Source organism: Prorops nasuta, unplaced genomic scaffold (assembly GCF_024137725.1).
Source record: "Prorops nasuta isolate Cenicafe-Biocafe unplaced genomic scaffold, Cenicafe_Pnas_1.2 PNAS00029, whole genome shotgun sequence".
In the NCBI taxonomy this organism is placed as follows: domain Eukaryota; kingdom Metazoa; phylum Arthropoda; class Insecta; order Hymenoptera; family Bethylidae; genus Prorops; species Prorops nasuta.
The window spans coordinates 2231449-2245783 of record NW_027116826.1 but is presented as its reverse complement, the minus strand read 5'-3'; positions in this window follow the sequence as shown (position 1 = coordinate 2245783).

Here is a 14335-nt window from a genome sequence, read left to right as displayed (position 1 = left end):
TGGCGTCATGGAGAACTTATATACGACTAGGGTGGGAGACATGGGGTCATTTAGTACTTATATAGGACTAGGGGGGGTCACATGGGGCCATTGAGTACTTATATTGGACTAGGGGGGGGTCACATGGGGTCATTGAGTACTTATATAGGACTAGGGTGGCTGACCTGGGGTCATTGAGTACTTATATAGGACTAGGAGGGGTCACATGGGGTCATTGAGTACTTATATAGGACTAGGGGTGTCACATGGGGTCATTGAGTACTTATATAGGACTAGGAGGGGTCACATGGGGTCGTTGAATACTTATATAGGACTAGGGTGGGTCACATGGCGTCATGGAGAACTTATATACGACTAGGGTGGGAGACATGGGGTCATTTAGTACTTATATAGGACTAGGGGGGGTCACATGGGGCCATTGAGTACTTATATTGGACTAGGGGGGGGTCACATGGGGTCATTGAGTACTTATATAGGACTAGGGTGGCTGACCTGGGGTCATTGAGTACTTATATAGGACTAGGAGGGGTCACATGGGGTCATTGAGTACTTATATAGGACTAGGGGGGGTCACATGGGGTCATTGAGTACTTATATAGGACTAGGGTGGGTCACATGGGGTCATTGAGTACTTATATAGGACTATGGTGGGTCACCTGGGGTCATTGAGTACTTATATAGGAATTGGGTGGGTCACATGGGGTCATTGTGAACTTATATAGGACTAGGGTGGGTGACATGGGGTCATTGAGTACTTATATAGGACTAGGGTGGGTCACATGGGGTCATTCAGTACTTATATAAGACTAGGGGGGGTCACATGGGGTCATTGCGTACTTATATAGGACTATGGTGGGTCACATGCCGTCATTGAGTACTTATATAGGAATAGGGTGGGTCACATGGGGTCATGGAGTACTTATATAGTACTAGGGGGGGTCACATGGGGTCATTGAGTACTTATATAGGACTGGGGTGGGTCACATGGGGTCATTGAGTACTTATATAGGACTAATGTTGGTCACATGGGGTCATTGAGTACTTATATAGGACTAGGGAGGGGTCACATGTGGTCATTTAGTACTTATATAGGACTAGGGTGGGTCACATGGGGTCATTGAGTACTTATATAAGACTAGGGTGGGTGACCTGCGGTCATTGAGTACTTATATAGGAATTGGGTGGGTCACATGGGGTCATTGAGTACTTATATAGGACTAGGGTGGGTCACATGGGGTCATTGTGAACTTATATAGGACTATGGTGGGTGACATGGGGTCATTTAGTACTTATATAGGACTAGGGTGGGTCACATGGGGTCATTGAGTACTTATATAGGACTAGGGTGGGTCACATGGGGACATTGAGTACTTATATTGGACTAGGGTGGGTCACCTGGGGTCATTGAGTACTTATATAGGAATTGGGTGGGTCACATGGGGTCATTGAGAACTTATATAGGACTAGGGTGGGTCACCTGGGGTCATTGAGTACTTATATAGGAATTGGGTGGGTCACATGGGGTCATTGAGTACTTATATAGGACTATGGTGGGTCACCTGGGGTCATTGAGTACTTATATAGGAATTGGGTGGGTCACATGGGGTCATTGAGTAATTATATAGGACTATGGTGGGTCACATGCCGTCATTGAGTACTTATATAGGACTAGGGTGGGTCACATGGGGTCATTCAGTACTTATATAAGACTAGGGGGGGTCACATGGGGTCATTGCGTACTTATATAGAAGTAGGGTGGGAGACATGGGGTCATTTAGTACTTATATAGGACTAGTGGGGGTCACATGGGGCCATTGAGTACTTATATTGGACTAGGGGGGGGGTCACATGGGGTCATTGAGTACTTATATAGGACTAGGGTGGCTGACCTGGGGTCATTGAGTACTTATATAGGACTAGGGGTGTTACATGGGGTCATTGAGTACTTATATAGGACTAGGGGGGGTCACATGGGGTCATTGAGTACTTATATAGGACTAGGATGGCTGACCTGGGGTCTTTGAGTACTTATATAGGACTAGGGTGGGTCACATGGGGTCATTGAGTACTTATATAAGACTAGGGTGGGTCACCTGCGGTCATTGAGTACTTATATAGGAATTGGGTGGGTCACATGGGGTCATTGTGAACTTATATAGGACTAGGGTGGGTGACATGGGGTCATTTAGTACTTATATAGGACTAGGGTGGGTCACATGGGGTCATTGGGTACTTATATAGGACTAGGGTGGGTCACGTGTGGTCATTGTGAACTTATATAGGACTAGGGTGGGTGACATGGGGTCATTTAGTACTTATATAGGACTAGGGTGGGTCACATGGGGTCATTGAGTACTTATATAGGACTAGGGGGGGTCACATGGGGTCATTGAGTACTTATATAGGACTAGGGTGGGTCACATGGGGTCATTGAGTACTTATATAGGACTAAGGTGGGTCACATGGGGTCATTGAGTACTTATATAAGACTAGGGTGGGTCACATTGGGTCATTGAGTACATATATAGGACATGGGGGGGGGGTCGCATGGGGTCAATAAGTACTTATATAAGACTAGGGTGGGTCACATTGGGTCATTGAGTACTTATGTAGGACATGGGGGGGGGGGGGGGTCGCGTGGGGTCAATGAGTACTTATATAAGACTAGGGTGGGTCACATGGGGTCATTGAGTACTTATATAGGACTAGGGGGGGTCACATGGGGTCATTGAGTACTTATATAGGACTAGGGTCGCTGACCTGGGGTCATTGTGTACTTATATAGGACTAGGGGGGGGGGGTCACATGGGGTCGTTGAATACTTATATAGGACTAGGGTGGGTCACATGGCGTCATGGAGAACTTATATACGACTAGGGTGGGAGACATGGGGTCATTTAGTACTTATATAGGACTAGGGGGGGTCACATGGGGCCATTGAGTACTTATATTGGACTACGGGGGGGTCACATGGGGTCATTGAGTACTTATATAGGACTAGGGTGGCTGACCTGGGGTCATTGAGTACTTATATAGGACTAGGAGGGGTCACATGGGGTCATTGAGTACTTATATAGGACTAGGGGTGTCACATGGGGTCATTGAGTACTTATATAGGACTAGGAGGGGTCACATGGGGTCGTTGAATACTTATATAGGACTAGGGTGGGTCACATGGCGTCATGGAGAACTTATATACGACTAGGGTGGGAGACATGGGGTCATTTAGTACTTATATAGGACTAGGGGGGGTCACATGGGGCCATTGAGTACTTATATTGGACTAGGGGGGGGTCACATGGGGTCATTGAGTACTTATATAGGACTAGGGTGGCTGACCTGGGGTCATTGAGTACTTATATAGGACTAGGAGGGGTCACATGGGGTCATTGAGTACTTATATAGGACTAGGGGTGTCACATGGGGTCATTGAGTACTTATATAGGACTAGGGGGGGTCACATGGGGTCACTGAGTACTTATATAGGACTAGGGTGGGTCACATGGGGTCATTGAGTACTTATATAGGACTAGGGTGGCTGACCTGGGGTCATTGTGCACTTATATAGGACTAGGGTGGGTCACATGGGGTCATTGAGTACTTATATAGGACTAATGTTGGTCACATGGGGTCATTGAGTACTTATATAGGACTAGGGAGGAGTCACATGTGGTCATTGAGTACTTATATAGGACTAGGGTGGGTCACATGGGGTCATTGAGTACTTATATAAGACTAGGGTGGGTAACTTGGGTAATTGAGTACTTATATAGGAATAGGGTGGGTCACATGGGGTCATTGAGTACTTATATAGGACTAGACTGGGTCACACGGGGTCATTGAGTACTTAGATAGGACTAGGTGTGGTCACATGGAGTCATTGAGTACTTATATAGTACTAGGGTGGGTCACATGGGGTCATTGAGTACTTATATAAGACTAGGGTGGGTCACATGGGGTCATTGAGTACTTATATAGGACTAGGGTGGCTGACCTGGGGTCATTGAGTACTTATATAAGACTAGGGGGGGTCACATGGAGTCATTGCGTACTTATATTGAACTAGAGTGGGTCACATGGGGTCATTGAGTACTTATATAGGACTAGGGTGGCTGACCTGGGGTCATTGAGTACTTATATAAGACTAGGGGGGGTCACATGGGGTCATTGCGTACTTATATAGAAGTAGGGTGGGAGACATGGGGTCATTTAGTACTTATATAGGTCTAGGGTGGTTCACATGGGGTCATTGAGTACTTATATAGGACTAGGGATGGGTCACATGTGGTCATTGAGTACTTATATAGGACTAGGGTGGGTCACATGGGATCATTGAGTATTTATATAGGACTAGGAGGGGTCACCTGGGGTCATTGAGTACTTATATAATACTAGGGTGGGTCACTTGGGTAATTGAGTACTTATATAGGAATAGGGTGGGTCACATGGGGTCATTGAGTACTTATATAGGACTAGGGGGGGGTCACATGGGGTCATTGAGTACTTATATAGGACTAGGGTGGGTCACATGGGGTCATTGTGAACTTATATAGGACTAGGTTGGGTCACATGGGGTCATTTAGTACTTATATAGGACTAGGGTGGGTCACATGGGGTCATTGGGTACTTATATAGGACTAGGGTGGGTCACATGGGTTCATTGTGAACTTATATAGGACTAGGGTGGGTGACATGGGGTCATTTAGTACTTATATAGGACTAGGGTGGGTCACATGGGGTCATTGTGAACTTATATAGGACTAGGGTGGGTGACATGGGGTCATTGAGTTCTTATATAGCACTAGGGTAAGTCACATGGGGTCATTGAATACTTATATAGGACTAGGGTGGGTCACATGGGGTCATTGAGTACTTATATAAGACTAGGGTGGGTCACATTGGGTCATTGAGTACATATATAGGACATGGGGGGGGGTCGCATGGGGTCAATAAGTACTTATATAAGACTAGGGTGGGTCACATTGGGTCATTGAGTACTTATGTAGGACATGGGGGGGGGGGGGTCGCGTGGGGTCAATGAGTACTTATATAAGACTAGGGTGGGTCACATGGGGTCATTGAGTACTTATATAGGACTAGGGGGGGTCACATGGGGTCATTGAGTACTTATATAGGACTAGGGTGGCTGACCTGGGGTCATTGTGTACTTATATAGGACTAGGGGGGGGGGGTCACATGGGGTCGTTGAGTACTTATATAGGACTAGGGTGGGTCACATGGCGTCATGGAGAACTTATATACGACTAGGGTGGGAGACATGGGGTCATTTAGTACTTATATAGGACTAGGGGGGGTCACATGGGGCCATTGAGTACTTATATTGGACTAGGGGGGGGTCACATGGGGTCATTGAGTACTTATATAGGACTAGGGTGGCTGACCTGGGGTCATTGTGTACTTATATAGGACTAGGAGGGGTCACATGGGGTCATTGAGTACTTATATAGGACTAGGGGTGTCACATGTGGTCATTGAGTACTTATATAGGACTAGGGGGGGTCACATGGGGTCATTGAGTACTTATATAGGACTAGGGGGGGTCACATGGGGTCATTGAGCACTTATATAGGACTAGGGTGGCTGACCTGGGGTCTTTGAGTACTTATATAGGACTAGGGTGGGTCACATGGGGTCATTGAGTACTTATATAGGACTAGGGTGGGTCATATAGGGTCATTGTGAACTTATATAGGACTAGGGTGGGTGACATGGGGTCATTTAGTACTTATATAGGACTAGGGTGGGTCACAATGGGGTCTTTGAGTACTTATATAAGACTAGGGTGGGTCACATGGGGTCATTGAGTACTTATATAGGACTATGGTGGGTCACATGCCGTCATTGAGTACTTATATAGGAATAGGGTGGGTCACATGGGGTCATGGAGTACTTATATAGTACTAGGGGGGGTCACATGGGGTCATTGAGTACTTATATAGGACTGGGGTGGGTCACATGGGGTCATTGAGTACTTATATAGGACTAATGTTGGTCACATGGGGTCATTGAGTACTTATATAGGACTAGGGAGGGGTCACATGTGGTCATTTAGTACTTATATAGGACTAGGGTGGGTCACATGGGGTCATTGAGTACTTATATAAGACTAGGGTGGGTCACCTGCGGTCATTGAGTACTTATATAGGAATTGGGTGGGTCACATGGGGTCATTGAGTACTTATATAGGACTAGGGTGGGTCACATGGGGTCATTGTGAACTTATATAGGACTATGGTGGGTGACATGGGGTCATTTAGTACTTATATAGGACTAGGGTGGGTCACATGGGGTCATTGAGTACTTATATAGGACTAGGGTGGGTCACATGGGGACATTGAGTACTTATATTGGACTAGGGTGGGTCACCTGGGGTCATTGAGTACTTATATAGGAATTGGGTGGGTCACATGGGGTCATTGAGAACTTATATAGGACTAGGGTGGGTCACCTGGGGTCATTGAGTACTTATATAGGAATTGGGTGGGTCACATGGGGTCATTGAGTACTTATATAGGACTATAGTGGGTCACCTGGGGTCATTGAGTACTTATATAGGAATTGGGTGGGTCACATGGGGTCATTGAGTAATTATATAGGACTATGGTGGGTCACATGCCGTCATTGAGTACTTATATAGGACTAGGGTGGGTCACATGGGGTCATTCAGTACTTATATAAGACTAGGGGGGGTCAAATGGGGTCATTGCGTACTTATATAGAAGTAGGGTGGGAGACATGGGGTCATTTAGTACTTATATAGGACTACTGGGGGTCACATGGGGCCATTGAGTACTTATATTGGACTAGGGGGGGGGTCACATGGGGTCATTGAGTACTTATATAGGACTAGGGTGGCTGACCTGGGGTCATTGAGTACTTATATAGGACTAGGAGGGGTCACATGGGGTCATTGAGTACTTATATAGGACTAGGGGTGTTACATGGGGTCATTGAGTACTTATATAGGACTAGGGGGGGTCACATGGGGTCATTGAGTACTTATATAGGACTATGGGGGGTCACATGGGGTCATTGAGTACTTATATAGGACTAGGATGGCTGACCTGGGGTCTTTGAGTACTTATATAGGACTAGGGTGGGTCACATGGGGTCATTGAGTACTTATATAAGACTAGGGTGGGTCACCTGCGGTCATTGAGTACTTATATAGGAATTGGGTGGGTCACATGGGGTCATTGTGAACTTATATAGGACTAGGGTGGGAGACATGGGGTCATTTAGTACTTATATAGGACTAGGGGGGGTCACATGGGGCCATTGAGTACTTATATTGGACTAGGGGGGGGTCACATGGGGTCAATGAATACTTATATAGGACTAGGGTGGCTGACCTGGGGTCATTGTGTACTTATATAGGACTAGGAGGGGTCACATGGGGTCATTGAGTACTTATATAGGACTAGGGGTGTCACATGTGGTCATTGAGTACTTATATAGGACTAGGGGGGGTCACATGGGGTCATTGAGTACTTATATAGGACTAGGGGGGGTCACATGGGGTCATTGAGCACTTATATAGGACTAGGGTGGCTGACCTGGGGTCTTTGAGTACTTATATAGGACTAGGGTGGGTCACATGGGGTCATTGAGTACTTATATAGGACTAGGGTGGGTCATATGGGGTCATTGTGAACTTATATAGGACTAGGGTGGGTGACATGGGGTCATTTAGTACTTATATAGGACTAGGGTGGGTCACAATGGGGTCTTTGAGTACTTATATAAGACTAGGGTGGGTCACATGGGGTCATTGAGTACTTATATAGGACTATGGTGGGTCACATGCCGTCATTGAGTACTTATATAGGAATAGGGTGGGTCACATGGGGTCATGGAGTACTTATATAGTACTAGAGGGGGTCACATGGGGTCATTGAGTACTTATATAGGACTGGGGTGGGTCACATGGGGTCATTGAGTACTTATATAGGACTAATGTTGGTCACATGGGGTCATTGAGTACTTATATAGGACTAGGGAGGGGTCACATGTGGTCATTTAGTACTTATATAGGACTAGGGTGGGTCACATGGGGTCATTGAGTACTTATATAAGACTAGGGTGGGTCACCTGCGGTCATTGAGTACTTATATAGGAATTGGGTGGGTCACATGGGGTCATTGAGTACTTATATAGGACTAGGGTGGGTCACATGGGGTCATTGTGAACTTATATAGGACTATGGTGGGTGACATGGGGTCATTTAGTACTTATATAGGACTAGGGTGGGTCACATGGGGTCATTGAGTACTTATATAGGACTAGGGTGGGTCACATGGGGACATTGAGTACTTATATTGGACTAGGGTGGGTCACCTGGGGTCATTGAGTACTTATATAGGAATTGGGTGGGTCACATGGGGTCATTGAGAACTTATATAGGACTAGGGTGGGTCACCTGGGGTCATTGAGTACTTATATAGGAATTGGGTGGGTCACATGGGGTCATTGAGTACTTATATAGGACTATGGTGGGTCACCTGGGGTCATTGAGTACTTATATAGGAATTGGGTGGGTCACATGGGGTCATTGAGTAATTATATAGGACTATGGTGGGTCACATGCCGTCATTGAGTACTTATATAGGACTAGGGTGGGTCACATGGGGTCATTCAGTACTTATATAAGACTAGGGGGGGTCACATGGGGTCATTGCGTACTTATATAGAAGTAGGGTGGGAGACATGGGGTCATTTAGTACTTATATAGGACTACTGGGGGTCACATGGGGCCATTGAGTACTTATATTGGACTAGGGGGGGGGTCACATGGGGTCATTGAGTACTTATATAGGACTAGGGTGGCTGACCTGGGGTCATTGAGTACTTATATAGGACTAGGAGGGGTCACATGGGGTCATTGAGTACTTATATAGGACTAGGGGTGTTACATGGGGTCATTGAGTACTTATATAGGACTAGGGGGGGTCACATGGGGTCATTGAGTACTTATATAGGACTATGGGGGGTCACATGGGGTCATTGAGTACTTATATAGGACTAGGATGGCTGACCTGGGGTCTTTGAGTACTTATATAGGACTAGGGTGGGTCACATGGGGTCATTGAGTACTTATATAAGACTAGGGTGGGTCACCTGCGGTCATTGAGTACTTATATAGGAATTGGGTGGGTCACATGGGGTCATTGTGAACTTATATAGGACTAGGGTGGGTGACATGGGGTCATTTAGTACTTATATAGGACTAGGGTGGGTCACATGGGGTCATTGGGTACTTATATAGGACTAGGGTGGGTCACGTGGGGTCATTGTGAACTTATATAGGACTAGGGTGGGTGACATGGGGTCATTTAGTACTTATATAGGACTAGGGTGGGTCACATGGGGTCTTTGTGAACTTATATAGGACTAGGGTGGGTGACATGGGGTCATTGAGTTCTTATATAGCACTAGGGTAAGTCACATGGGGTCATTGAATACTTATATAGGACTAAGGTGGGTCACATGGGGTCATTGAGTACTTATATAAGACTAGGGTGGGTCACATTGGGTCATTGAGTACATATATAGGACATGGGGGGGGGTCGCATGGGGTCAATAAGTACTTATATAAGACTAGGGTGGGTCACATTGGGTCATTGAGTACTTATGTAGGACATGGGGGGGGGGGGTCGCGTGGGGTCAATGAGTACTTATATAAGACTAGGGTGGGTCACATGGGGTCATTGAGTACTTATATAGGACTAGGGGGGGTCACATGGGGTCATTGAGTACTTATATAGGACTAGGGTGGCTGACCTGGGGTCATTGTGTACTTATATAGGACTAGGGGGGGGGGGGTCACATGGGGTCGTTGAATACTTATATAGGACTAGGGTGGGTCACATGGCGTCATGGAGAACTTATATACGACTAGGGTGGGAGACATGGGGTCATTTAGTACTTATATAGGACTAGGGGGGGTCACATGGGGCCATTGAGTACTTATATTGGACTAGGGGGGGGTCACATGGGGTCATTGAGTACTTATATAGGACTAGGGTGGCTGACCTGGGGTCATTGAGTACTTATATAGGACTAGGAGGGGTCACATGGGGTCATTGAGTACTTATATAGGACTAGGGGTGTCACATGGGGTCATTGAGTACTTATATAGGACTAGGAGGGGTCACATGGGGTCGTTGAATACTTATATAGGACTAGGGTGGGTCACATGGCGTCATGGAGAACTTATATACGACTAGGGTGGGAGACATGGGGTCATTTAGTACTTATATAGGACTAGGGTGGGTCACATGGGGTCATTGAGTACTTATATAGGACTAGGGTGGGTCACATGGGGTCATTGTGAACTTATATAGGACTAGGGTGGGTGACATGGGGTCATTTAGTACTTATATAGGACTAGGGTGGGTCACAATGGGGTCTTTGAGTACTTATATAAGACTAGGGTGGGTCACATGGGGTCATTGAGTACTTATATAGGACTATGGTGGGTCACATGCCGTCATTGAGTACTTATATAGGAATAGGGTGGGTCACATGGGGTCATGGAGTACTTATATAGGACTAGGGGGGGTCACATGGGGTCATTGAGTACTTATATAGGACTGGGGTGGGTCACATGGGGTCATTGAGTACTTATATAGGACTAATGTTGGTCACATGGGGTCATTGAGTACTTATATAGGACTAGGGAGGGGTCACATGTGGTCATTTAGTACTTATATAGGACTAGGGTGGGTCACATGGGGTCATTGAGTACTTATATAAGACTAGGGTGGGTCACCTGCGGTCATTGAGTACTTATATAGGAATTGGGTGGGTCACATGGGGTCATTGAGTACTTATATAGGACTAGGGTGGGTCACATGGGGTCATTGTGAACTTATATAGGACTAGGGTGGGTGACATGGGGTCATTTAGTACTTATATAGGACTAGGGTGGGTCACATGGGGTCATTGAGTACTTATATAGGACTAGGGTGGGTCACATGGGGACATTGAGTACTTATATTGGACTAGGGTGGGTCACCTGGGGTCATTGAGTACTTATATAGGAATTGGGTGGGTCACATGGGGTCATTGAGAACTTATATAGGACTAGGGTGGGTCACCTGGGGTCATTGAGTACTTATATAGGAATTGGGTGGGTCACATGGGGTCATTGAGTACTTATATAGGACTATGGTGGGTCACCTGGGGTCATTGAGTACTTATATAGGAATTGGGTGGGTCACATGGGGTCATTGAGTACTTATATAGGACTATGGTGGGTCACATGCCGTCATTGAGTACTTATATAGGACTAGGGTGGGTCACATGGGGTCATTCAGTACTTATATAAGACTAGGGGGGGCACATGGGGTCATTGAGTACTTATATAGGACTAGGGTGGGTCACATGGGGTCATTAAGTACTTATATTGGACTAGGGGGGGTCACATGGGGCCATTGAGTACTTATATTGGACTAGGGGGGGGTCACATGGGGTCATTGAGTACTTATATAGGACTAGGGTGGCTGACCTGGGGTCATTGAGTTCTTATATAGGACTAGGAGGGGTCACATGGGGTCATTGAGTACTTATATAGGACTAGGGGTGTCACATGGGGTCATTGAGTACTTATATAGGACTAGGGGGGGTCACATGGGGTCATTGAGTACTTATATAGGACTAGGGGGGGTCACATGGGGTCATTGAGTACTTATATAGGACTAGGGTGGCTGACCTGGGGTCTTTGAGTACTTATATAGGACTAGGGTGGGTCACATGGGGTCATTGAGTACTTATATAGGACTAGGGTGGGTCACATGGGGTCATTGTGAACTTATATAGGACTAGGGTGGGTGACATGGGGTCATTTAGTACTTATATAGGACTAGGGTGGGTCACAATGGGGTCTTTGAGTACTTATATAAGACTAGGGTGGGTCACATGGGGTCATTGAGTACTTATATAGGACTAGGGGGGGTCACATGGGGTCATTGAGTACTTATATAGGACTAGGGTGGCTGACCTGGGGTCATTGTGTACTTATATAGGACTAGGGGGGGGGGGGTCACATGGGGTCGTTGAATACTTATATAGGACTAGGGTGGGTCACATGGCGTCATGGAGAACTTATATACGACTAGGGTGGGAGACATGGGGTCATTTAGTACTTATATAGGACTAGGGGGGGTCACATGGGGCCATTGAGTACTTATATTGGACTAGGGGGGGGTCACATGGGGTCATTGAGTACTTATATAGGACTAGGGTGGCTGACCTGGGGTCATTGAGTACTTATATAGGACTAGGAGGGGTCACATGGGGTCATTGAGTACTTATATAGGACTAGGGGTGTCACATGGGGTCATTGAGTACTTATATAGGACTAGGGGGGGTCACATGGGGTCATTGAGTACTTATATAGGACTAGGGGGGGTCACATGGGGTCATTGAGTACTTATATAGGACTATGGTGGCTGACCTGGGGTCTTTGAGTACTTATATAGGACTAGGGTGGGTCACATGGGGTCATTGAGTACTTATATAGGACTAGGGTGGGTCACATGGGGTCATTGTGAACTTATATAGGACTAGGGTGGGTGACATGGGGTCATTTAGTACTTATATAGGACTAGGGTGGGTCACAATGGGGTCTTTGAGTACTTATATAAGACTAGGGTGGGTCACATGGGGTCATTGAGTACTTATATAGGACTATGGTGGGTCACATGCCGTCATTGAGTACTTATATAGGAATAGGGTGGGTCACATGGGGTCATGGAGTACTTATATAGGACTAGGGGGGGTCACATGGGGTCATTGAGTACTTATATAGGACTGGGGTGGGTCACATGGGGTCATTGAGTACTTATATAGGACTAATGTTGGTCACATGGGGTCATTGAGTACTTATATAGGACTAGGGAGGGGTCACATGTGGTCATTTAGTACTTATATAGGACTAGGGTGGGTCACATGGGGTCATTGAGTACTTATATAAGACTAGGGTGGGTCACCTGCGGTCATTGAGTACATATATAGGACATGGGGGGGGGGGGGTCGCATGGGGTCAATAAGTACTTATATAAGACTAGGGTGGGTCACATTGGGTCATTGAGTACTTATGTAGGACATGGGGGGGGGTCGCGTGGGGTCAATGAGTACTTATATAAGACTAGGGTGGGTCACATGGGGTCATTGAGTACTTATATAGGACTAGGGGGGGTCACATGGGGTCATTGAGTACTTATATAGGACTAGGGTGGCTGACCTGGGGTCATTGTGTACTTATATAGGACTAGGGGGGGGGGGTCACATGGGGTCGTTGAATACTTATATAGGACTAGGGTGGGTCACATGGCGTCATGGAGAACTTATATATGACTAGGGTGGGAGACATGGGGTCATTTAGTACTTATATAGGACTAGGGGGGGTCACATGGGGCCATTGAGTACTTATATTGGACTAGGGGGGGGTCACATGGGGTCATTGAGTACTTATATAGGACTAGGGTGGCTGACCTGGGGTCATTGAGTACTTATATAGGACTAGGAGGGGTCACATGGGGTCATTGAGTACTTATTTAGGACTAGGGGTGTCACATGGGGTCATTGAGTACTTATATAGGACTAGGAGGGGTCACATGGGGTCGTTGAATACTTATATAGGACTAGGGTGGGTCACATGGCGTCATGGAGAACTTATATACGACTAGGGTGGGAGACATGGGGTCATTTAGTACTTATATAGGACTAGGGGGGGTCACATGGGGCCATTGAGTACTTATATTGGACTAGGGGGGGGTCACATGGGGTCATTGAGTACTTATATAGGACTAGGGTGGCTGACCTGGGGTCATTGAGTACTTATATAGGACTAGGAGGGGTCACATGGGGTCATTGAGTACTTATATAGGACTAGGGGTGTCACATGGGGTCATTGAGTACTTATATAGGACTAGGGGGGGTCACATGGGGTCATTGAGTACTTATATAGGACTAGGGGGGGTCACATGGGGTCATTGAGTACTTATATAGGACTATGGTGGCTGACCTGGGGTCTTTGAGTACTAATATAGGACTAGGGTGGGTCACATGGGGTCATTGAGTACTTATATAGGACTAGGGTGGGTCACATGGGGTCATTGTGAACTTATATAGGACTAGGGTGGGTGACATGGGGTCATTTAGTACTTATATAGGACTAGGGTGGGTCACAATGGGGTCTTTGAGTACTTATATAAGACTAGGGTGGGTCACATGGGGTCATTGAGTACTTATATAGGACTATGGTGGGTCACATGCCGTCATTGAGTACTTATATAGGAATAGGGTGGGT